General features: G+C 37.8%; 2 non-coding genes and 1 gene segment (V, D, J or C); 1 reads left to right on the forward strand and 2 right to left on the reverse strand.

Moving 5' to 3' along the window:
- The window catches only part of LOC131349923 (T cell receptor beta variable 19-like), a gene marked incomplete at both ends in the record, with an annotated part of 91,832 nt that overhangs the window by 6,572 nt on the left and 58,263 nt on the right, over positions 1-26,997 (reverse strand).
- On the forward strand, positions 4,955-5,067 carry trnal-caa (transfer RNA leucine (anticodon CAA)). Its single transcript has 2 exons — positions 4,955-4,992; positions 5,022-5,067. It is a non-coding gene; the product is annotated as a tRNA-Leu (tRNA).
- On the reverse strand, positions 20,466-20,537 carry trnap-agg (transfer RNA proline (anticodon AGG)). Its single transcript has one exon. It is a non-coding gene; the product is annotated as a tRNA-Pro (tRNA).

Raw genomic sequence — 26,997 nt, forward strand, 5'->3', positions numbered from 1 at the left:
AGAACTCTATGCAGAGTTAACCCACGGAAGTCTGCTGACCAGACAACATTCCTGGCAGAGTGCTGAGGGAGTGTGAGGAGCAGCTGGCATATGTCTTCACTGACATCTTCAACATCTTGCTGAGCAGCTCCATCATCCCAATGTGCCTCAAGACAATGACCATCGCCCCTGTGCCTAAGAAGTCTACGGTTTCCTGCCTCAATGACTATCAACCCGTCGCCTCACACCAATTGTGATGAAATGCTTCGAGAGGCTCGCCCTGAGGCACATCAAGTCACAGCTACCACCCTCACTGGACCCCTTGCAGTTTGCGATCGTCCTAACCGCTCCACAGATGACACCATCACCACAACCCTCCATCTTGCCCTCACACACCTGGACTGTAAAGACTCCTACGCTCAATGCTGTTCATAGATTTCAGTTCAGCATTCAACACAATCATCCCTCAGTGGCTGCTTGAGCAGCTGAGCCTGCTGGGCCTGAACACCTCTCTCTGCAACTGGGTCCTGGATTTCCTGTCTGGGAGCCCTCAGTCTGTCCGATCAGGAACAGCATCTCCAGCACCACCACACTGAGCACTGGAGCCCTCAGGTCTGTGTGCTCAGTCCACTGCTGTTCACTCTGCTGACTCACGACTGTGCAGCAATGCACAGATCCAACCACACTGTCAAGTTCGCCGATGACACAACTGTGGTGGGTCTCATCAGTAAGAGCAGTGAGTCAGCTTACAGAGAGGAGGTGCAACATCTAACAGCCTGGTGCAGAGCCAATAACCTCTCCCTGAACGCTGACAAGACTAAAGAGATGGTGGTTGACTTCAGGAGAGCACAGAGTGACCATTCTTCGCTGTTCATCGATGGATCCTCGGTGGAGATCGTCAAGTGCCCCAAATTCCTTGGTGTTCATCTGGCAGAGAACTTCACCTGGTCACACACACCAGCTCCATCACCAAGAAAGCCCAGCAGCGCCTCTACTTCCTGTGGAGGCTGAAGAAAGCCCATCTCCCTCCCCTCATCCTGACTGTGTTCTACAGAGGGACCATCGAGAGCGCCCTGAGCAGCTGCATCACTGCCTGGTTTGGGAACTGCACCGCCTCGGATCGCAAGACCCTTCAGTGGATAGTAAGGACAGCTGAGAAGATCATCGGAATCTCTCTCCCCTCTATCACGGACATTTACACCACACGCTGCATCTGCAAAGCTAACAGCATTGTGGCTGACCCCACACACCCCTCACACACACTCTTTCACCCTCCTGCCATCTGGAAAGAGGTACCGAGCATTCGGGCCCTCACAACCAGACTGTTGAACAGTTTCTTTCCTCAAGCCATCAGCCTCCTCAACACCCAGGACTGAACTGTAGAACAACTCTCTCTCACACACACACATAAACACACACACACACTCAAGACTGAACTGTACAAAACTCTCTGTCTCTCTCACACACATACACACACACACACACTCTCTCTCTCTCACCTGGATGGATACACTCACACACACACACACACATAATTTAAATTGTTCATTACTTGTGGCACTACCACTACCTGTCATACGCTGCTATAGTTATACTTATGTTTATTTCTATTTGCACTACCTCAACTGCTGCTGTTGAATTTATTTTGCACAATATTTTTTACATCATTTCTTTTATCTTATTTTATTTCACTTATATTCCATTACACATGTTCTTTTTCTTTCTTTTCGCACTAAGTGTCCTGTGTTTTTGTGTTGCCTTTGTTTGTATTTATTATTTTTGCACTGTCTTGTCTTCGATCTGTTTGCACCTAGCTGCACACTGTGCACTTTATGTGGCTAAGACAAACTTCTGTCCTAGCTCTGTGTTTTTTTGTGTTTGATCTTTATGTTGTATGTTTCTGTAGCACCAGGTCCTGGTGAAACGTTATTTCATTTCACTATGTACTGCGTCAGCTATATGTGGTTGAAATGACAATAAAGCTTCTTGAATCTTGAATCTTGAGTGCCATCTCTGTAAGTCTTAAATTCATTAACTAATCGATCATTGCAAAGAACCCTATATAGAATGTCAGCCCAGTTTAGCATTTTCTGCAACATTTGCAGAACTGGCACATAAGAGACTGACTCTGAATCAAGCTTGTATTCAACTGGCATGGCAATCAGAAATTCACTCTGAAAATATGATGCTCCTCTGCTTATTGTGGAAAGAGGCTCACCATCTTTGGTCATTGTCAAGATGAAAGAAGTAAAATTTGATTTATATGTTGAATTATTTCCTGTGCAGCCAAATCAGAAACATGCAAAATCACCTGCATTTTGAGAGAGTGAGGCTATAATTTGAGAAAGAGTGAGGCTCCAACTGAGGACGCAATTCATCAAAGTTTTCAATCTCTATATCATTTATCTCCAAAAGTTCATCTACAGGATCAGCGCCAAGGGCTATTCTTGTTGCACATTATCTACACTGTGTGTAGCAACATACAAGAGAACGTCAGATTTTAACTGCCCCTGATCAAATGTTCCATGCTCTCTACATTTATGGGAATTAAATGTAGAGTAGATATTGCTCTCAAAATTGCAATTGTTGTAGGAAACTGCACAGTTCTATGATTTTTGAGATGCTGCCGCAAATGAGAAAAATTAGACTCTGTGCAGGGCTCCTCAAAACTGCAAAGTGGGCAGTGAAATATCAAAGGGATGTTATCACATGGACTGGATAGGCTACCATGTGCCTGATGTGAATGATGTTTTGTTAAGTGTACACTTATTGCATTAAATGATTTGAATGAGCACAGACAATCTGTGTAGAGACATGGAATTGAGTACTTCTAGTGTAGCTTCCATGTTTTATTCTGTAGTGTTTCAACAGCTGAGCCCACTTTTCACACGAAAACAAGCAAAACCTACACTTCCACTGCATGAATTTAAGTCCCCAAAATAAGCACACACTAAATAAAAACACAAAATATGGTACATGCTTGTTAATTAAGCTATCTTAATTCAGGCATCATGTTGTTCATTTCCATGTGAACCACACGCAAGGATCAAACGCTCTAGAAAGAATGTTCATAAAGGCCGCACAGGTTTTTACATATCATTAATGATAAACCATGAACTTACAAACCGATTAAAATAGCTTAGAAATGTAATAAAACAAGTGTTCAGTAAAAGTCGATTTTTGCAACGTAGCACTGGTCGATTTGACATAAAACTACTTCAGTGTGCCTTTTTATGTCTTTTCCTCTTTCCACACAACTAGCAAATAAAATTGTATTTAAGTTGTAAGAGACACTGATGTTTATAAACAGATCATTGTGAGCATACCTAGTCATTCTACTACATCCCTAAAACGTGCTGTTCTTTGAGTTCTTCTTCGTCAATGTCTTCTCCAAACACCTGTGTTCTGTCACATTGCGCATGCATGAGACAAAAGCGTGTTTAAGAAATTAGAAGAGTAATTCTAATTGTGATAGTAATAATAATTGTAATAGTAATTGTCTCGCCCTATGGTGAAACTTGACCAAAGGGCAGTACATATATCAAGCTCTGTTCATACAAATATGGTGGATTGTGATGTAGCAGCCGCTGATTGGCAATAAGCTTAAATCTTACTGGTTTCCAGGTTATTTTATAGCCAAAGGGGAAAAAGACCCAGAACCTATAAATAAATAAATAAATACTCTTAAGTACTCTTAAGTTTAGTTCACACTACACAGTCTAATCAATTTAAATCAACAAATTTTCTAAAGTCAGTTAAATTTACAAGTTTTTCTTGAGTAGATTCAACAATTACTTTTTACAGTGCATGTGTTTGACTGGTCTATACCACAAAAAGAAAATACTGTATATTACTGTTAAATTCTATGGTAACCTGCTTAAGATTTTACAAGTATGTTACTGTATCGTACTGTTTGGAAAAAACAGTATGTTGCTGTTAGAATTTGGATGTAATTTTACAGTCTGTCACTGCTCAAGTCCATGTTCATAGCTTGATATTGGCTAATATGGCCCACAAAAATTAATTTTGTTATAAATCATGATCATTTCTGAAAGTAATTGGATGAAAACATTCAGGGCGGAAAACACTATCTTATCTCTATTATCCCAATAGGTGGCAAAATAAGTCAACAAACATGATTTAATATACAGTATTATATATATAATCATGATATACTGTGTAATCCCAGTTAAGTTCATTTCAGGTCCAGGTTGTAATAGTACAAAATGTGAAAAAATATATAAGCACTTAAAAATGTATATTTCTTTGCAGTATGTCTTTCAATAGATTATGCAGTATGTTGGCGATATATCCATGTGTACAATCAGAATATAGTATGTAGATGCTGATAAATGAACGGATTCAAGAGGAAATGTGTTTTTTGGTCACTAATCTGGTTTTATTTCTGGCCCACTTGTTCATTTCTTTGGCATGTCCCATGTTATCTTTTCTTGGTGAAACTAGTTTCTCTGTTGTCCTGGTTTCATGGTTGTTAAATTTTTTTAGCTACTTATTTGGGTAAACAGGTTCATTTCATAATTATAGATACTTTAATGTAATGAACGTGAACAGAGTCAGAAACTTTAATTTAATGAAATACTTTGCAATTGTAGATTTAAATCAATCATGAGTAACCGAAAGGAAACAGTTACATGGAGGAAACCTTTGAGATGACATGAGGAAGAAACTTTATGACTTTAACTCATTAGACAATACAGGTTGTAGCTACTCAGGCAGTGAGGGCTTAACAGACATACATGAGACAGCGAAGGTTAAAATTCACAGTGTATTTATTTGGTGCACATAGGGAAAAAGAATCTTGAGTACAAAATTCAGTGAAAATAGAAAAAGGAGCAAAATAGGGAAAACATGGTTACACAGCCATGGTTGATGGTTGATGGCTGAAAGGGGCTGAAAGGGGTCCAGGTACGGTGGAGCAGTGACGAGTGCAATGGCTTAGGATGTGTTCCTAAGTGTCAGGATGGCCGAGCGGTCTAAGGCGCCAGACTCAAGGTTCAAACCTTCCCCTGATGTAAGGAGGATTCTGGTCTCCGAATGGAGGCGTGGGTTTGAATCCCACTTCTGACATGATCCTTTAGGGGCAGTGGTGGCTCAGGTGGTTAAGATCAGGGGTTCAAGCACCAGCACTGCCAAGTTGCCACTGTTGGGCCCTTGAGCAAGGCCCTTAACCCTCTCTGCTCCAGGGGCGCCTCTGCTCTCTGACCCCAACCTCCAAGGATGGGATATGCTAAGAAAGAATTTCACCGTAATGTATATGTGAAAATAAAGGCTGTTTCATTTCATTCATTTTCATTTAATTTCTTCGGTCTCCAACAGCTTTGCCATGCTTCACTCGCCCACACCGCAGCCATGTGCTCCTCTGCTATCCAAAAACATTGATGGTGCTGAACCAGCACAGTCTGTTCAGGTTTTTTATCAAGAAGAAAACCTTAAAACATGTATCTTCAATTCAGTAAAACTTTCAATATAACAGAACTGTCAAAATTTTTGTACAGTGCAGCTGGGATTTCCTGTCACTGTGGGTTAGGTTAGAGCAGAGTAGCATAGTGCAGAGTCTGATACAGTTGCAGAGGAGATGAACAAATCCCCTTTCTTCTCCATGGACTTTAATGTTGAATCAGAAAACACTTTAGTCTAAAGTGAACAGTTGTTTTATATGTCTGAAATTAGTTTAGCTCCTGAGATTAACAATGGCAAGGGTTAAATATTTGTGCAGTATGAATGATAGAAGAACAGGCAGAGCCTATATTACAGAAGGTGCTCTTGTACTTGTCAGACCATAAGATCGCCATCTTGTGTTCATCAAGAAACATATCTTTCTTTTCCTCTATTTATGCTATTTATATTCTTGAGTCTACAAAACTTTCCCTAGGTTCTACCTAGCTTTAACCTTGCCATTTTAAAAACATGTCCCCACCAAGAGATATCAGAGTGACCATTTTAGCAATTATAAAGGAAACCCAGCAAATCTGTACACTCTATAGATTACACTGAGCACCTGCTTAGATACAGAACTGCTCTGATCAGCAGCTGATCAGCGATTTCTCTAATATCAATAATGCCAGCTGTAATAATTGATTTATTTTGAAGATGAGAGCCCGAGCTGCTTCTTTATATTTTCTGTAGTGTAGTGGTTATCACGCTTGCCTAACACGCCAAAGGCCCCCTGTTCAAAAACCGGGCAGAAACAACCCAAGGCTTTTGAGCTTTGCTTCAGTATGCGCCCACTCGCCCTAATCGGCACCCTGAAGGCGACTGGAGCAGTTTCTCCACAATGTGATGCCTAGTTTGAAATGCGCTTTAGTGCTTAGAAAATGAACAAGTGTCTACTTCAAATCAAGCAGCGCTGTAGGGGCTTTTGCTGCAGGCTGCAAGCCATCACTTACACCGCAATTGTAAATCGGAAAGAGCTCTCACCAAAGAACTCTGGCCAAAGCCTGTCAAATGCAACTGGTGGACTTTGCCGCTCCGCTTTGACTTTCGAGAACGGGCAGAAACAAGCCTTGAGCTTTGCTCCAGTAAGAGCCCACTTGTCCTAATCAGGACAAGACTAGAGCAGTTTCTCCACTATGTGGTGCCTAGCTTCAAATGGGCTTTAGTCCATGAACAAGTGTTTGCTTGTTCGAGTCGAGCAACAAGTAGGGCTGTTTTTTTTTGGCCTCAGGCAGCAAGCAACCACTTAGAACACAAGAGGAAATCACTTGTGGAAAGACCTCTCACAAGCAGAGAAGCCTTCGCCACACTTCTTGCCAAAGCCCGCTAAACGCAGCTGGCGGACTGTCCTGTTCCGCTTTGCCTTTCAAGGGCAGCCTCGTGATTTCTTTTGCCACGCCCAACATGCGGCTTAAAGGTCGTGGCGCTGGCCGAATCGAACCCTGGTCAACTGCTTGGAAGGCAGCTATGCTCACCACTATACCACCAACGCCTGAGGCCGCATACTCATTACTGGTTGAAGGAACGCTTAAGCCTTTGGCGTTGATCGATTATTTATTTATTTACTTACTTTGCGGTTCCCCGCTGAAAGGAAACGCTTTCCTTCGCTTCTGTTTCTGTAGTGTAGTGGTTATCACGTCACCACACACGCTGAAAGGTCCCCGGTTCAAACCGGCAGAAACTTCTTTTGGTGGTCAGGGGCTTGTGCTTTTGGCGTCGAATAAGACTCGAGTATTGCGCTCTGTAGCACCCGTGTTTTGGGAACAAGCAGAAACTGAGATCCGGCCCCACTCCCACATAGTTTCTGTAGCGTGACTGTTTTCACGCTTTTCTGCTCATTTGCACTGGCGAACAAAAGTCTTGATATTGTCTTTTTTTGTTTTCTATTTTGGTTTAATTGATTTATTTTGAAGATGAGAGCCCAACAGCTTCTTTGTAGTTTCTGTAGTGTATTGGTTATCACGTCACTTAACACGCTGAAAAGGCCCCGGTTCGAAACCGGGCAGAAACAACCCAAGGCTTTGAGCTTTGCTTCAGTATGCGCCCACTCGCCCTAATCGCACCCTGAAGGCGACTGGAGCAGTTTCTCCACAATGTGATGCCTAGTTTGAAATGCGCTTTAGTGCATAGAAAATGAACAAGTGTCTACTTCAAATCAAGCAGGGCTTAGGAGCTTTTGCTGCAGGCCGCAAACCATCACTTACACCGCAATTGTAAATCGGAAAGAGCTCTCACCAAAGAACTCTGGCCAAAGCCTGTCAAATGCAACTGGTGCACTTTGCCGCCCGCTTTTGACTTTCGAGACCGGGCAGAAACAAGCCTTGAGCTTTGCTCCAGTAAGAGCCCACTTGTCCTAATCAGGACCCTGAAGGTGACTAGAGCAGTTTCTCCACTATGTGGTGCCTAGCTTCAAATGGGCTTTAGTGCATGAACAAGTGTTTGCTTGTTCGAGTCGAGCAACAAGTAGGGCTTTTTTTTTGGCCTCAGGCAGCAAGCAACCACTTAGAACACAAGTGGAAATCACTTGTGGAAAGACCTCTCACAAGCAGAGAAGCCTTCGTCACACTCTTGCCAAAGCCTGCTAAACGCAGCTGGCGGACTCTTTCTGTTCCGCTTGCCTTTCAAGGGCGGTCCTCGTGACATTTGCCACGCCCAACATGCGCTTAAAGGTCGTGGTGTTGGCCGAATCGAACCAACGCCTGGGGCCGTGCACTCATTACTCGGTTGAAGGAACGCTTAAGCCTTTGCATTGATCGATTATTTATTTATTTACTTACTTTGCGGTTCCCCGCCGAAAGGAAACGCTTTCCTTCGCTTCTGTTTCTGTAGTTTAGTGGTTATCACGTCGCCTCACACGCCGAAAAGTTCCCCGGCAGAAACATCTTTTGGTGGTCAGGGGCTTGTGCTTTGCGCCGAATAAGACTCGAAGTTTTATGCCTGTAGGACCCGTGCCTTTGGGAACAAGCTGAAACTGAGGTCCGCCCCACTCCAACATAGTTTCTGTAGCGTGACTGTTTTCACGCTTTCTGCTCATTTGCACTGGCGAACAAAGGTCTTGATATTGTCTTTTTTTCTGTTTTCTTTTTGGTTTAATTGATTTATTTTGGAAGATGAGAGCCCAACAGCTTCTTTGTAGTTTCTGTAGTGTAGTGGTTATCACGCTCTCCTAACTCGCAAAGGCCCCCGGTTCAAACCGGGCAGAAACAACCCAAGGCTTTTGAGCTTTGCTTCAGTATGCGCCCACTGTCCTAATCGGCACCCTGAAGGTGACTGGAGCAGTTTCTCCACAATGGGATGCCTTGTTTGAAATGCGCTTTAGTGCTTAGAAAATGAACAAGTGTCTACTTCAAATCAAGCAGCGCCAGAGGGGCTTTTGCTGCAGGCCGCAAGCCATCACTTACACCGCAATTGGAAATCGGAAAGAGCTCTCACCAAAGAACTCTGGCCAAAGCCTGTCAAATGCAACTGGTGGACATTGCTGTTCCGCTTAGACTTTCGAGACCGGCAGAAACAAGCCTTGAGCTTTGCTCCAGTAAGAGCCCACTTGTCCTAATCAGGACCCTGAAGGTGACATACTCACAATTTGCTACTTTTTAAAAAACATGTGTTCATTCATATCTAAGAATATTGTATTTTGCAATAATAAAAATGTTTACTCACCCAGTGAAAGCCACAGATACATGAATATAACAGTGAACATGATGACTGGTCTCAGCTGATTGAAAATATGCTTTCTTTACTCTGATATGTTAACATCATAAAGGTTCATGAAGCTCCACTCCCAAAGCATCACATGACAGTGTCAGTGATGTTAGTGTTGATTCTTATTGAAACATCCTGGCTTTACATTCATTTGGAACCTGTCCTGAACATGCAGTAAACAAACAATAACAGAATGAAAGATTTTTAATAAGGAGAAATATTTATTCCATTTCATAACATTAATCAATAATTGAATTAGAAAATACTTTGTTGTGTAGATTATAAATAGTGCATCTACTTTGGGATATTTTGGGTTATTTGTTTATTTTGAAGCCTGTTTGTTAAATAGGATTACAAACATTTTGTGGAGTATTTCACTGAGGTGAGGAACAAACCAGCCTCTTTTTCTTTCTTGTGTCTATTATTTTTTAATCAATCTCATTTGATTTCTTATTAATATCATTATTCTGCTTAAAAAAATCACCGTCCCAAAAATCAATCATCCCATAACCTTGTACTCCAGTACATGTTAATTCTGAACTAATGCATGTACTAATCTCAAACTAATAAAGAGCTAACCTTAACTATGCTGTGAGTTTTATAAATTCATGTGGGAATAATACCACCTCACATACATTTCACACACACACACACACATATATATCATGGATATTTCCTTGCTAGACCACCAGAGGGCAGCACTGAACATTAGAGTTGAACTCTATTTTGGTTCTATGTTCATTTCCCCTGTTCAGTTGGTTCACCTGTTTAGTGTTATGTGAGTAGTGACACAGGAATTAGCTTCCCGAGTTAAGCTCCTTTGCTGTACCTTGTAATTGCCTAGCTTCTGTTTGACGCACGTTTGCCTAGCCTAACCTAGCCTAGCCTAGCCTAAACTAGCTTAGCATAGCCTAGCCTAGTTTATTTCCGAATCAGGTTTTGGTTTGCTTTATTTTACTGCAGTTTCTGCTTCTATGTAGTAGTTTATTCAGCAGAATAAAAGACAAATACAAAGTTATAAAAATGAAATGTTTTAAAATGTCTGTGTATTGATAAATCCTTTATTATAAGAAGAGGAATTGTGGGATCTTTTGATTCTGTTCGCCAAAAAGATTCGCTTAAATTCATTTACTGATGTTCTCAGTGACTCTTCATAAGTTACATCATTACACCAGTTGGTGTTTCAGTCTGTCAATACATTCATTTAAAAAAAAGGTTTCAGGAGACAAGTCTTAGTATTATAATTGATTCGAATTGGCATGTCGACTTTTAAGAGGTCTGATAAAGTTATTTTCAAGAAAGCCATTTCAGGCAGTGAGAGAGGATCGAGCGATACAAATGTAATTTGGAAAAAAATACACATTTTTATGTTAGTGTATTAAATAGTTTTAATACAATAATTTAGCCATCTAGCCAATGTAGCCATCAGTCATTTCAGAATAACAGTCTCTGTTTCTTTCCTGACAATGTTGGCATCTTCATCCTTTGGTCCAATTTTATCTGCAAAACTGCCTGGTGTAAGAATAACATAAAGAAATATATCAGTGAAGTATTTTTTGCAAATCATATAATAAAAAATAAAAAAATGACTAGATTAATACAAATGGTAATTAATCAATATAATTTATAAACAGATTAAATATCATTGTAATAATTATTATAACAGATGAAAAATAAATGACCTGTAACTAGAGTGAGAATCAGTGGTATGTATCTCACTATGTACAGTAAGTTGTATAGTTGATCCATTTCTGAACACAGCTCTGTGAGGATTCTGTATAATAGTGCTGTATGTGCTGAACTTTACACGTCTCTAGAAGGACACACCCAGGAAGTGATGCTGTTGTAGCATAATTTTACACAGATCATCACTTCACAGTATCAGTGACAGTGAACTGAGTCACTAATACAACACAGAACTTTTCCACTGTTGCTGATCAACTTTTTGTGTGATTTGGTTTGGATATTTTTGGATGTTTTATTTACCGTTTGCTCTCTTTTTGATCTTTTGTCTATTTCTGCACCTTAGTTTATTAGTTATTCCTCTTACAGTAAATAAAGTAATTAAAGTTATTTAATTACACATTAAATTAGTGGTGTCTGCATCTACATCTGGAACCAATATTCCATTTAACTCCAAACTAGTTTCTATAGTAAGCAAACATTTAAAACTAATCCATTTGACATAGTCATGTTGTTTGCATGTATTTTTCAGATTCCATCTAGAATAAACCAAATAAATCAAATGTAGCATTAATATTCTAACTTTAATGGTACAAGAATGTCCAGAACAGAGCGTTTACTGGGTTTCTGATCCACAGTGTCCACTGGTTCCATGCAATAATAACCAGTTACACAACAAACTAGCTGTATGAGGAGTTGTTAGTGAAGTGCAGTTTGGGCTTTATTCTACAAACAATACAACATTAGTTAACCTCTAATATTGTGTCCATTAAAATATTACATTTGATGGTTAAATGATGGTTAATGTGAAAGGATGATGATGAAGTGAATGTAAAAGTGTAAATATCTCCATCTTGTGAGAAAAGCATGACTCTTAAGTTGGTAAAAGGAAAAGAAGAGTAAAGCTCAGTGTAATCACTGCTTGACTCGTATGAACATTTTAGAATAACAGAGTCTGTTTCTTTTCTGACAATGTTGGCATCTTCATCAGTCAGCCCAATTTAATCTGCTAAACTGCCCATTATAAAGAAGAATATAAATAAACTATTTAGTAGAATAACAAGTAAACTCTATGTCACAATTGTTTACTGTGAAAAGTAGCAACATCATCTCAGAGAATGTGAGCAGGTTGTGTGGTGCTCTAGTTCTAGACCCACAATAAGATAAGTGACTGCGCCATCTTGTGTTCACTGAAGAGAAAAACCTTAACACACTAATAAATAGTTTTATAATTTAGCAATTTAAAATTTCTCTCTCTCTCTCTCTCTCTCTCTCTCTCTCTCTCTCTCTCTCTTTCACACACACACTCACACACACACATTCATGAAAATTTTAAGGGTGAGACACACTTCAGCAGGTAAAAGATAGTGTAGTGTGTGAACATTATCTGTGAGTGAGCATGTAGTGAACACACCCCTATTACACCAATAAACTTATCACATGCAATTACAATTTTGTAGAATGAAAGGTTCAGTGACAACAGCCTATGCAGGATTATAAAGGAAATAAAAGATTTAAACATTGCTTGGTGAAATATGTTTATGGCTTGTTAAAGTTGGGCTGTCAAAATACATAATACTTAAAATAAGTAATTGTTCTTTATAATAACAATGACACAACACCACACTACAAGAAAACACTTTAAGCAGAAGGATTTTAACAGTGTGATAGCACAGTGACACAGCAGGTAGTGTTGCTGCATCACAGCTTCAGGATCCCCAGTTTGATGATGAGTTCAGGTTACTGTCAGTTTGTGTGCAGTTTTGCATCACCTCCAAAAAACATGACAGTAGTAAATTTTTTTATTTTTTTATTTTACTAATAAATTCACTATGTGTAAATAAGTATGTGAAAGGGTTTGTGTATGGAGCTCTGCAAAGGACTGACATCCCATTCAGGGTGTTTCCTACCTCATGTGTGGGACAGACTCCATTTCAACCATGACCCTGATCAGTAGAGAGAAAGAGAGAATCCCCCAAAAGGACATGTAACTTTCTCTAAAGCATTGGCAAAACTTCTTTATATATAACAAAACTGTGTGAAAGTTTTTGTACAGTGCAGCTGGATTTCCTGTCACTGTGGGCCTCAGAGCACAGTAGTATAGAGCAGAGTCTGATACAGCAGCAGAGGAGATGATCAGATCCACTTTATTACTCGTTTTATTTTGTTTTATGGACAATCGTGGATGAGGTGGTTGAGCCTCAGTGACATAACTACCACTTTCATCAGTTAGCAGCAGAAACTCAGGTCTTGATCCAGGTTTTCGTCGATACCAGTGGAGTCTGTTAACTGATCCAGTATATGTGCAGGACAGTGAGATGTTGCTGCCTTCCATTGAAAATACATTGGTTTGATCTGGTTTAATGTTATTGTCAGCAGCCTCTGCTATAAAAACATTACAACAATATTGTGATATTTTAATCATAAATGACACATTTCACATGGAAAATTGTATCTTCTTAATTAGTAAAAATAATATTTTGTGTGCAGTGTATATGACTTACCAACATCAGCAAGAGTGAAAAACACCACGAAGAGGAACAACATTGTTTTCCTGAGTGTTTAGTTCAAACTTCTAGCTTTAGAAATGAATGTCAGTGTTACTATTTGATGTACATCTTCACCTCTAGCTCCACCTACTTGTATTTATGCATATTCATGACTACTTTTCTATACTCAACATTTTGACATTATGAGTTTGGATCTCTCTCTCTCTCTCTCTCTCTCTCTCTCTCTCTCTATCCCTCTCTCTCTCTCTCTCATTAATAAAATAAGAATATTTTGTTGTGATGTCTTCATAACCACCATATATTTCTCTTTTTGTGTTTTTTTCCCACAATGATGTTGAAAGCAGTCATAAAACTCAACTCTACTGAACTGGTCATAAAGAAAGTCCTACATCCTGTCCTATCAGGGGAGTAAACACAGAATATGACCTTAAATTTACTTAAATACTTGATTATTAATCACAAGATAATATTTGAAACCAAAATACTTTCATAAAATGATTCTATGACAAAACAGTAGAAAAAATCAGTGCACTAATGAATGAGTTCTAGTCAACCTTGAATGAGGAACCTGTCCTAAGCACATAGTAAACAAATACTGACAGCATGTCATTTTTAATAATGAAAACAATCAATCTATTCTATAAACATTAAATCATCATTAAATTACTATATATTGTGGTTGAAAAAAATAATATACACACATTAGGGCGTTTGTGTGCTTATTTGTTTGTTGTGATTATAAATAGGACAGTTTGGAGGGTATTTCACTGAGGTGATGAACAAACCAGCCTCTTTTCTGTCTTTGTCTATTTTACTTTGTCATGACCCATTTGATTTTAATATAATTGATAAAGCCATCTGCTTAATAAAGCCACTGTGAAAACATTAGGCATCATCAAAAACACTTTGCAGTTCACAAATTAGTATTGATTCACCCCTAATTATTAACAGTAGTACAGATTTATTATCAAATATAATTAGGATCATCTGTATCTTGGGACCTGAAACAAAAATCTCACTTAGAAGTTTCCTAAACAATCTTGCTTTCTTTTACAGTTTCCACAGATGCAGGGTCTCAGAGGGTAACAGACATATTCCCAAAACCCACAGCAATTAAGTGCTGAAGTATTCAATCAATGTCAAAAACACACTGGGAAATCAAACTAGTGGACATTCTTATTATTCAAGACTCAAGACCAAAGTAAACATGCAAAGAAACATATGTTGAACACGTCAGATCTCAAGCACAATAAACAAAGAAATAACTGTTCATCAAAGAATTAGCATTTATTATCATTATTCCTGTAATAGTATAGCATTTTGTGGTATTTCTAACATGTGAACTTTACACTGTCATTTACTAAGCTAGCTAAAGTCAATCGGCTAAAAGCTGCCACCACTGGCTATGAGAACTGCCCTTAGTGCTGTGGAGACTGAGTGAACATGTGGCAGCACAGTGAGAGTCTGGAGTGGAGCAACCATTTCCATTTCAACCACAACTTGTGATTTCAAGTGCTATTTTATAATCTGCCAAATAATGAAGAGTGAAGTATTTAGTTCAGTGTTAAATGAAAAATCAGCATCCTAAATTATTTAAATACATATTGTTATTGAACTTTGTGTAACATTTTTATTACATCAGCGGAATAACAAATTCATTTTTTTGATTTAAGATTAACATTTATTTTTAAAGGATTTCTTCTCTGATTGTTCAACCAATAAGCATTACCAACATATGTAAGAGGATCATTGTTGAAATTCAAAGCAAATCAACATCAGAGTCTGAGAAATAAGAAAGAAACCTGTACATAAATGAAACAGGTAAACATCTCCCCCTGCTGAGAAAAACATGCAGCTTGACTTTTTGTACAGTCTGTTTGAGTTTTGTGTCACTGTGGGCTCCATGGCGTAGTAGTACAGTGCAGAGTCTGATACTGCAGCAGGAAAGATCTCCAGATCTACTTTCTTCTCATTTTTACGAACTTTGGTGGATAGTCTTGGGTCATGTTCAGATTTAGTGACACCATCTGTGGATTTATGAATCTGCAGGAGATATTCTGGTTCTGATTGAGGTTTTTGTCGATACCAGTGGAGATTTCTAGCTGAATCATCATATGTGCAGGTCAGTGTGATGTTGCTGCCTTCACTTGAAGATATGATGGTTTGTTCTGGTGTAATGCTGCTGTCAACAGCACCTGCTGTAAAACATTACAACAACATAAACATTTCTACTTTCATTGTGTAAGTTAATTAATCATGTTTAGGTATCAGCTCATTTCCAGCATTCGTCTAAAGTTTGTGTATAATATAAATGACTTACCAATGTTTTTAACAACTATGAAAATAAAGAAGAGTAACATGACTGTTGTGTCTCTCTTGCAGTAGGTATAAATGGCAGGATCCTCTGTGAAACTTTCTAAACTGTATCTTACCACATCTAGCTCCACCCACTTTTACTTAGTAATAATATTTTGTCAGTTCTGGCATTATATGTGCTAAATCCATTGTTTAAACAACAAGCAGTGAATGTTCATAATATATTTTATTGCTTGTTTAAGTCTGTTAAGGCTAAATTTTGATAGATTTAGTGATAATATTAAGCAGTTCACTAGAATGAGAACCTCTTTATTAATTGTTTCCATATTGTTTCTGTAGTATAGTAACTGCATTCAATCATATATTCAGATTAATTTTAATTATTCTGTAATGCTACATGCTACACAGTGTCGTTAATGCCATAGTTATCTGTTTGTGTCTAAAGCCAGACTTCAGTATCTACCCTGAATGAGCCTCCCTAACACACCCATATAAAATGATTCACTATGCTGGTGTAAACAAATACTTCACAAAATGAGTCCCATTTGTTTCTGAAGGTATGAACACCATCTAAATTTGAACAAGTCTTACATCCTCTGTGATAAACAGACTAGCATTAATGTGCTCCTTAATCTCTATCACTAGTGAACCTTTGCTTACCTGCTACACGTTCTAATCATATTTTTTTTTACAGTGAATCATTTTTGGCATACGTTTATGCTGGTATTTTTTATTATGTGCACATTTTAGAGGCATGCAATACGACAATTCACTGCAGACTTTGGTCAAGTAAAAGCATGTCTCTTTTGTCCAGTTTGATGAAGGTCCTGCTGTGCTGTTTAGCTGTGAGATGAAGTCGTGTGAAGTCACCAGATTACGTCTCCAACCCGATAGCAAGCAGTTGGCTAAGTTCTGAATCATCTATATTTTGTTAAAATTTGCGTAAAATAATACACACACTAGTGAGCTACAGCAGCTAGTTAGTCAAGTAGATAAGTAGCACCTTGACATAGCTTCAGCATCCCTGCTTTGATTCTGAGCCACAGATTACTCACTATGTGTAGTTTTGGATGCTCTCTCCATGGCCACAAGACATGCCAATAGCTGATTTATCTAGATTGCCCCTAGGTGTGAATGAGTGTTTTAGCATGGTGTCCTGTAAGAGGCTTCAATCCAAGGACCCACCCTACTCCCAGCATTCCTGGGATAGGCTCAAGGTTGGAGCTTTGATTTTCAGAGGTTATTTGGTGAAATACACCATGGGATTTGCACCTCCTGGGACCTCTCGAGAAACAAGCTTCCAAATGAGAACCAAGCAGCCGGCACTCCAAGTTTCCATTAGTTTTGTCCCACTCAGTCTATTCCATGTTACATGTTAACAATATAGGAAGGGCTCATCACTTTTCAGTTGACGACTATTGTAATAATTTCACTAACTCCATTCTGTTGGAAAGGAGACATCAACAAGCAGTGTTCTTGGGGATGTGCCCAAAGAACAGAAAGGAATGAAAGGAAGCCAATATTAAGTGGCAGGAACTTAGTTCATTTCATGAAAATAGTCAACATTAACTAAATACAAATTAATTTCTTTTCATTAAGTAGCACTGGTTTCAGTAGAAATAAAAATACTTACACAAATAGTGACAATGTGCAAAGCTTCATGTACATGTACATTCTCAGTACTTTTTCCACACCTGTGATATGGTGTATTCCAGTGGCGGACTGTGCATTTCACACCTAGGCCTTCACTGGTGTCCTTCCTGAATTAATCCACCTCTACACCATCATTATGATGCCACGGCAATAGATACTAATCAACCTTTAAATAGCAAAGTATATATTCTCTGATTATCCAATCAAAGGACGGGAAATTGCTGACGTAATCATATGCCTGCTAGATGGACCCAATGACGCCAACTCGAAATCTGATTGGTTAATTTAACAGTTTCATTGCCATTTATTTTAAGCTATGGGCGCCTGCACTATTGATTCTGAAGGCCTTAAGGCAGATTTCTTTCACCCTGGCAACACATGATGTCAGCCACTGGCTGAAATATGATTGGATAAATACTCTTATCATAAATATACACTACTGGAAGCAGTGCAACCAAGAGAAAAGCTATGAAGTTTAGAGAATAGACAACTGTGAATAATTTAATACACATTCATGGAAAAATATATTAAATATATTAAAATGCAAGTCAGTGATTCAGATCACTGCTGTTTAGGCCAGCAGAGAAGGCCTTGCTGGCACTGATAACCCACCACTGGTGTATTCCCTCCTTATGCCTAGTGTGTCCATGATTCTGGAGCCTTTATTTAGGAAGATCAGTGAATGAGCCCATTGTGGAATTCATGTAATGATACACATGAAAATACATATTGTAATTAGTCATATTAACATGTTTGTGTTACAGCCTGGGAATTATGTTTGTTGGCAAAATTTCCCATCTTCTGATTAGGTCAGTAAAACATTTTAAAACTTTATCTACTGCCCTCTGTACAGAGTGTGTAAGCTCTTCTCTCTGGCAATTGCAACTGCAAATCTGTAACAGTCTGCCAGTTAGAGCACCTGAACTTATTTTAATGATATTTATGGCTTTTGTCTGCATTTTGATGACATTTGGAAGTCCAAGACAATGGAGGCACCAGACAAGTGCTTTTTTTAAATAAAAATACATAAGTATCATCATCATCAAGCACATTGCATAAAATTTACCTCAGGTTTGATTCTCTGACTCCCCTGTCCTCCACAAAATCTTTAAGAGAACAATGGGGGAAAATGCCATTGGGATATTTTCTGCAAGGTTGACAATGTTACTTTGGGACACCTTTGAAAATATTATTCTCCTTCCCTAGATTATACTACACCTCTTAAATTAGACACTTCTGAATGTTGTGAATCCCCAAACAAGTTGTACAATATTGTGCCTCTTAGAATACATGACAAATCCTAATTTGTGTTTGTACATATACATGAATGAAAATTCATTCGAATTAATCATGGGAAAAACTACAATGCAAAAGTACAATGAATTAAATTTTAAACAGTACACACCAGCAACAAATGACACAGTGTCTCTTTATTTTATTCTCTTTCTTCAGCTGCATATGTTTCCACAAATGTCTTTTGTGTCTGTGGTTAACTGATAAGTTGCTAAAGGAAGTATCTTTGATATTAAACGTTGAACTTCAAATGAATTATTTCATAGGTTTTTGTACAGTCTCTCAGTGACTCTGTATCACTGTGCTACTACTGTAAGAGCACAGTGATAGAGTGCAGAATCTGAGATCTGCAGATGTTTGATAGTAAGTTCAGTAGAGTCTGGGGATGTTTCTGTATTGAATCGAGAGCCAGAGGGGTTGTGCTGAACTGAACTTGCTGACTTTGCACCTTTATACAGTAAAAACTGTGGTGCGCTGTTAGGATATTGTCTGTACCAGTAAAGCAGAATGCTACCACTGCTTGATTCATATGAACATCTCAGAGTAACAGTGTCTGTTTCCTTCCCCACAATGTTGACATCTTTGTCCTTCGGCCAAATTTTATCAGCAGAACTGCCTGTTGTATTGAAAAATGATTAATAAAAATATAATACAAATATCGAAAAATTCTAAAAATGTTTTTTGTGTAACACCAAAAACACTGACATTAAAAATAAATGAATTAATTCTATGAATATTAGTTAATTCCATTAATTAATTGATGAACTGATGAAAATTACCTGTAACTAGAGTGAGAATCAGTGGTATGTATCTCACTATGTACAGTAAGTTGTATAGTTGATCCATTTCTGAACACAGCTCTGTGAGGATTCTGTATAATAGTGCTGTATGTGCTGAACTTTACACGTCTCTAGAAGGACACACCCAGGAAGTGATGCTGTTGTAGTGTAGAGTCATTAATATGGCTGTGTTGTATTTTAAGATTCATCATCTATACCATACTATAAGCCTTTATCTGTTTGTGTGTTTTTTTAATTATTTGTACATTTATAAATAATTATGATAATTTGCTGTGGAAAATCATAGGAAACTGGATCCATGAGTAAACTGGATCCAGTCTCTCATAAGTAAATTTGCTGTGTCTGTTCCCAAAAGGTAATTAAATTCAGTTCACTTCATTTTCATTCATATCACTTTTAACAATAGACACTGTCTCAATGCAGCTTTACAGAAATACAGAAATTCAGAATAGAAATTACAAAGTTGAAAATTAACTTTACCCCTAATGAGCAACTCTGAGGCAACAGCGGCAAGAAAAAACTCTGTGAGACGATATGAGGAAGACTCAAATGTGAACCCATCCACATCTGGGTGATACCAGAGAGTGTGATTATGAATAAATTACCTTCTAATTGTATATTATCAAACATTAAAAGCAGCAGAGGAGATGATCAGATCCACTTGTTTAGTTTTATCATCAACTTTAGCAGACAGACGTGGTGGCATAGGGATTTACCTTTTACCCTCCTTTCTGAAAAGGTCAATGTTAACTTACCTAATGAAAGCCACAGACACATGAATATAACAGTGAACATGATGAATGGTGTTAGTAAAATGATAATATTCTGAGGTCTTTCTGTACTCTATTATATTAATATTTCAGAGGTTCATGTCTCCACAAAGTGTGACATTCTTCATCCCACTCCCTGTATTCCAGAGATAGGCTCCAGGTTGGAGCTTTAATTTTCAGAGGTAGTTACAGTGGGATTTGAACCTTCTTGGACCTCTGGAGAAACAAGCTTCCAAGCGAGAACCAAGCCAGCAGTGCAAGTTTCCATTAGTTTTATCCCAAACACTCTATTCCATTTAAAACCAGGGCTCGTCCGGGATTTGAACCCGGGACCTCTCGCACCCTAAGCGAGAATCATACCCCTAGACCAACGAGCCAGGTCATCCCTGGTACCTTGATGTGCGCCAATGAAGGTTCACTGTACTCTGTAACTGTATGACCTTCTTGCTCATATGGACTGGGGTCCCAGTAAAAGGAACTCAGTTACACAAAGTCAAGTTAACAATAAAGCGAGGCTCCTGTGGGATTCAAACCTTTTTGGAATCCAGACGCTAAGTGTGAACTAAGTAAGCAGCTCTTGCCATTGGGCCAAATTATGTCATTTACAGGGTTGTTACTGTAGTCTTAGATTTCTGTTCTTGGTGAACAGGAATGAAACCCGATGTGGTCTTTAGCTGTTGTAGCTCATCTACCTCAAGAATTGATTATGGAGCATTATTTCAGTAGAGCTTATTTATTTCCTGATTGTGTGATGGAAACTGTGTTTTTATTTTCCACAATTCTTATTCTTAGTTATACATACTTTCAGGTATCCTGTAATTCTCAAAAATATATTAAACACCCTGCAAAGACACACATGATGAACACATTAAATAGCATGCTCAGTAAAATAAACAAACAAACAAACATAAAATAAAAATAAATCAGATCAGCTGCTTGTCAAAAGAGTTTACAATATGCACATTTTTATTCCTAGAACAGAATCAAATTCCAGCATGTGATCTTTACACTGTCATTAAGTAAATAAACCATCAAACCTGCCACTATTGTTTATGAGAACTGCACTTAATACTGCAGAGGGAGTGAACATGTGGCTTCTTCAAACACACACCTAACTTTTCTATCTGTATTTGGATTCACTTAGAATGTTTTGTCTATTCACTTCAAATAAAGCTCCGTTAATGCCAGGGTTTAAAATATGGGAAAACAAAATGAAATAAAATAGATCCTGTTCTCAAACTACATTCAAGCATCGCTTTTAAATCTCCCGATAAGACGCTTACTGGCTGAGGCGTTAAGCCCTTCGTGAAGTATCCGCAGAGAAGCAGCTCGTAAAACACGTCCACGAGGTTGTACTGGTAGGCCTGCAGAGAGCAGAAAAGTTACAAAAAGAAATTAACTTTACATAATGGAGTCCTAATGGAGTTCTCTATTATCAAAGTCTTTCAGATTTAAACAGCTGTCATGTTACACAGGCATTCATAAGCTTACACAGGACCCGGAGAGCTCTGCTTTGATGGAGTCCCGATGAGAAGGAGTCCTCAGGAACCGAATCGGAGCCACGGAGGCCAGCTGTACGCCAACTGCATCCTGTTAAAACGTAAAAAACAAAAAAATCTCTGTAATTCACTTATGGTGTTCTAGATGGCTACTTAATTTACACCTTAACACGAAGCAGGATGTAAGCCTAAACATGTCCTGTTCTCCAAAAAAGATGATGTACTGTACATTTCCTCCCGCCGCCCCATCATAAGTGCTTCTTCTCATCGCAGTTTCATAATAACACATCTAACATTCTGTCACATTCCTTACAGTAAAAACAGCTTGAGTAAAATAAAGGAAAGGTTTGTTTACCGGTTAAAAGGTTTGCATTACTCATTACGATATTTATCTTAATGATGCTACCAAGTTAATTATCCAGGCTTGCTAACAGTGTAGATAAACCAGTGTTTTTTTCACCCACACCCAGAAATAGAGGATTTTGATTTCTTTTTTTTTTTTTAAAAAGGGAGACGTAAAAATACAAAAATTTCCTTTTTAACGCCGAAACGTTAATGAACCTGTGAGTTTGTAAACTAGTTAAGCTGAGAATAAACAGACAAATATTAGCATTAGTTTGCATTATCTAGCATTAGCATTAGCTTGTGTAAATTCACCGTACATGGTGACTGATTAAAGTCTCAAAAACCTCCTGTCCCAGTCCATCATCCGAAATCTATCTAAATATTATACGGAATAATTATTAAAACCTTCACCCGAGTTCAGCAAGCTTTATGATTGTTATATTATATGATATTGTGTAAATGAAATGATTAGCGAGGTTCGCTAGCTAGATAACATACATCTGTAACCAAGTCCTGTAATTTGCAGCAAACCTTTTACATTTCCCTGGACAAGCACACTCCACAACTCCTGACACTTTTCAGAGCTAAGGCATCGAAGGATGGTACCATTGGCAACCAGATGGCTAAAATATTAAAAGACTATCATGAACAAGTAAGTGGAATTCCCATTGAACATACTCAAGGGCTCTACAGGTTAAAAAAATTGTCACATTATGTTTTCAGTTGCCAGAAAAGACAAAAACATGAAGGCATTCTAAAACAGTAGTCTATACAAACAAAATAAATAAATTACACAAAGTAGTGTAGAATAACATGCAAGTAAGTGAATGATGACAATTTTTGTGTGTGGATGAACTAATCCTTAAAATGTGCTTGTGCTGTTATTAAACTGCCTAAAGGAATTTGCCTGTTATGTGGATTAGTAAGAAAGTGCCAGGTAATAACTAGTGCTGTTACATGTTGTAGCTAGGTTTGCAGTGTTAGAATGTTGTCTCATCATTAATCATGTTAATAAATTCAAAATGTTGCTTAGTTGGGAATTAAAAGTATGGTCATTTTTTGTTTTGTCTTTAAGGATCAGGATGACATCAGTGTCATTGGAACTCTTGTCCTGGCTGGACTGCCGCTTTACTTGAAGGAAGACTCGTCAGATGTTTTCAAGACACACACGGTAAGGCTCATCAGGACTACTTTCTGAAACATTTTGATCTTTTTGTCGACATCGAAAAAAATACAGCTAGAGTAGCTGTACAGTTGATCATTTCAGTAATCTTAAAGGAAAGGTTTACTCAAATGATGATTATATAATTCATTTACTCACCCTCGTGTAATTCCATTAGATTTTTGTTAAAGGTACGTTTAAATCTTTTTCTCTCCTTTTGTCTGTCCAATTAAAGGCAATCTGTATTTTCAAGCTTCAAAAATTACTTTGATTTAGACTTTACTAAAATATTAACATGGTTCAACACACACATTAAACACATTATCTAAATATAATATCTAAATTTGATGTGCATTGTTTTCTGTATGTTTATATCATTGTCATATGTAAAGCTCATACTCCAAAGTCATGAACATGATCTGCACTATTTGCAGAGGCTTGTTATGTTGTAATTATAAGGTTTAGTTTATTCTAATGGGAACCACTGGTATTAATTTTGTTTTGCCTCTTTGTTTTTTTGTTTGTATGTCTTGATTGTCCTTGAAGATGACGTGGTGATGTCTTCAAAATCCTGGGTCAGTGCTCTGATGCTGCTTTTTGGGCTGCTTTATGCCCTTCATATCAGCTACCCCAAGAAGCTGACTTTTTTTTTTTTGGTTCCTGCAACCAAGGAAAGTTCGATTTTGCTTAGTCTTTAAATCTGTTTGTGTTCAGGTAACAGATGTAATTAAGTCCAAATAACTTTTTAGCTACACAAATGGTTTGAGGAAACCGATTGCCTTAAATGGTTTGAGTTGACTGAACTCAAATTAATCAAGACTAACTTTATCAGTTTGTGTTCCGTCAACTCAAACTATTTAAGGCCATCGATTTCCTCAAACCATTTAAGTAACTATATATATATATACTTTACTACTTTTTTATTTATTGATTTATACCACAGAATTACCACAAACATTGTTTGTGTCTGTGGTTTTCTGATAACAGGTTGGTAAAGGAAGGATCTTTGATGTGGTTTTAGAATCTTCATTTATACTGGTTTATACGTTTTATTAATATTGACTTAAGAAATAAAGAAATGACTGGATGAATAATAAAAAACATGGTTATTAATTAATGCAACTAATTAACTCATTAAATATGATTGTAAGAATTAAAACTTTTGGTAAACTGATTAAAATGAATTACCTGTAACTAGAGTGAGAATCAGTGCATCTGACTTCACCTCTTAAACATATCTTTTGGAGTTAGAGGTCAGGGCTGTGTCTCAAAAGACACAATAACTTACAATACTTTAACCTTTCATACTAACTTTTTAAACTTTTTAACCATGAAGTTATGACATTGAAAACTCACAGCTGAAAATGTTAAATATGAATTCCACACGTTTACTTTCATTGTTGCTTGTTTTAATCTGCTTCTGAGAGAAATTCCGTTTCCAAGCACGTCATTTAATGTGTTTGACTTCATGCAACAGTATTAAACTCATGCAATATACTGTAGGGATTAAGTTGTAATGTTTTATTTATAAGGCCATATACATCAACGTGTTTGGAGTAATGTTCGAAGCAGATAAGTTATACCTACCTTATTATTAAAACAGATGGATGTGCATGCAATGAGTCAAGTTTCATTTTTATGCACTTTTATGCATATGCATAAGTCGTTTTATTCATACCTTAATTTCACTATACACAAATAGGCCTAATATATTATTCATCACTCTAAACGTGTTAATGTGAATAATGACATTATTCTCAAAATATCACGAATTTAATCCCGTATTGCTACGAATCTCGTGATTTTTACGTTATTCTCATAGTGTTAACGTTGTTCGCGAAATATTACTACTTTGTCACAATTTTATTTAGTTTGACTTTTTCTGGAATAACTACCAGTTAAATTTTGCATTATAATGACTTTAATCTGAAGAGGTTTTCCATTTTAATTTTTATCTTTGCCCAGGCATCTTTAAAGTTGAACAAAAAAAAGTTATGTGCAAATGGCAGGACAACACCAGCGCAATTAAGTATTTACAAAGCACATAAAATACTTCGCAGCTTTACACTCACACAGTCACGGGTAAATTTATACATATTCATTTAAAATGTAAATATTATTATATATGTATTAAAGTATTAAAATATATACTTTAGAAACTGTGTTTATGTCTTTCAGAATTTATTGTGGATGTTTTCTCACAATCACTACATTACATGTGCAGTTAACAAATTTACTGGACACTTTTTAATGTAACGTGATAAATTACAAGCGTATTTAACAAGAGTATGAAGACTACATAGCAAACTTTGAGTGATTATACTGTATAATGTGCTCAGGCCAGAGGTGTACCATGTGCCACCTGGTGGAGATTCTGTGAAGTACAACACATGCATTTAAATACCAAAGCGCCGACATCTCTATACATCAATTTAATTCAATTTTCAATTCAATTTTATTTCTAAAGCACATTTCAATTCAACCTTAGTTTGCCAAAGTGCTGTACAAAAATAAAAAGGATGAAAGCAGGAAAACACATACACTTTACAAACAATTAACAGCAGAAGAAAAGAGATGCGTTTTTAACATCGATTTGAATTCAGCTAACGTGGAAGCAGTTCTAATGGGTGATGGCAGGCTGTTCCACAGCTTAGGACCAGCTACTGCGAAGGCTCTGTCTCCCCTGCGTTACAGGCGAGACCATGGTATTCACAAAAGATGACCATCTTGGGATCTAAGTGACCGAGCAGGATTGTAAGTGGTGAGTAAATCGGAGAGATATCTTGGAGCTAAGTTGTTAAGAGCTTTATAGACAAATAACAGAATTTTGTAATCAATTCGATATCAGACTGGCAGCCAGTGCAGGGAGCGTAACATTGGTGTGATATGGTCTCGTTTGCAGCTACCCGTGTTTGCAGACACCAGAGCATGCAATGCATACCAGTTACTCTGATTTGGAATAAATTAGCCTGCATTAAGCTTTCAGTAAATGAACAATTATGCAGTGTCATGTGAGTTTAAATTGGGAGTGAGCAGAAACAAAGTAGCTTGAAGACAACTGTCATGTAACAAAGACTCTTTTTCACTGACTTTTTTCTTCTATAAGAATCCGTCATTGTTGTGATATGCTAATTAGGACATGCGGAAGTGTCACGTGACTTTCTGGCTCCTCCTGTCTCATTTTCTCATTACCTCGTTGCTGGTCTGTGTGATTGGTGTTAGATGATATATACAGTTCAAGGTGATAAATGTGGAGCCATGCCTTGTCTTTAGTGCACTTCTAATTTAATTATAAATTGCACTCAAGTATAAAGGAGTGTCACCAGCAGAACTGCCTTGAGTATAACAAAACTGTGTCAGAGTTTTTGTACAGTGCAGCTGGATTTCCTGTCACTGTGGGCGCCAGAGCACAGTAATATAGTGCAGAGTCTGATACAGCAGCAGAGGAGATGATCAGATCCACTTTCTTATCTTTAAGTGTAGCATTCATTCTTGGGGGACGGTTTTCACTTAGATCTCCAGTTTTGTAAATATAAAGAAGGAACTCAGGTTTAGATTTTGGATATTGTCTGTACCAGTGCAGGTAGAAGTCTGTAGCACTTGTTACAAATTCGCAGGACAGAGTAACATCATCACCTTCATCTACAACATTCTGAGTGGAAAGTGGCTCTACTGAATCTGCCATGGAGTCACCTGTCATAGAGAAGAGAACATAAAGTTTTACACAATCAAGCCAGAATTACACACAGAAATCATGCTTTCTATAACACCAGACAATTAATAAACAATACATAATATCTAAACTAACAAAAGGTGTTAACTCACCTAGTG

The sequence above is a fragment of the Hemibagrus wyckioides genome, unplaced genomic scaffold (assembly GCF_019097595.1).
Source record: "Hemibagrus wyckioides isolate EC202008001 unplaced genomic scaffold, SWU_Hwy_1.0 Contig16, whole genome shotgun sequence".
In the NCBI taxonomy this organism is placed as follows: domain Eukaryota; kingdom Metazoa; phylum Chordata; class Actinopteri; order Siluriformes; family Bagridae; genus Hemibagrus; species Hemibagrus wyckioides.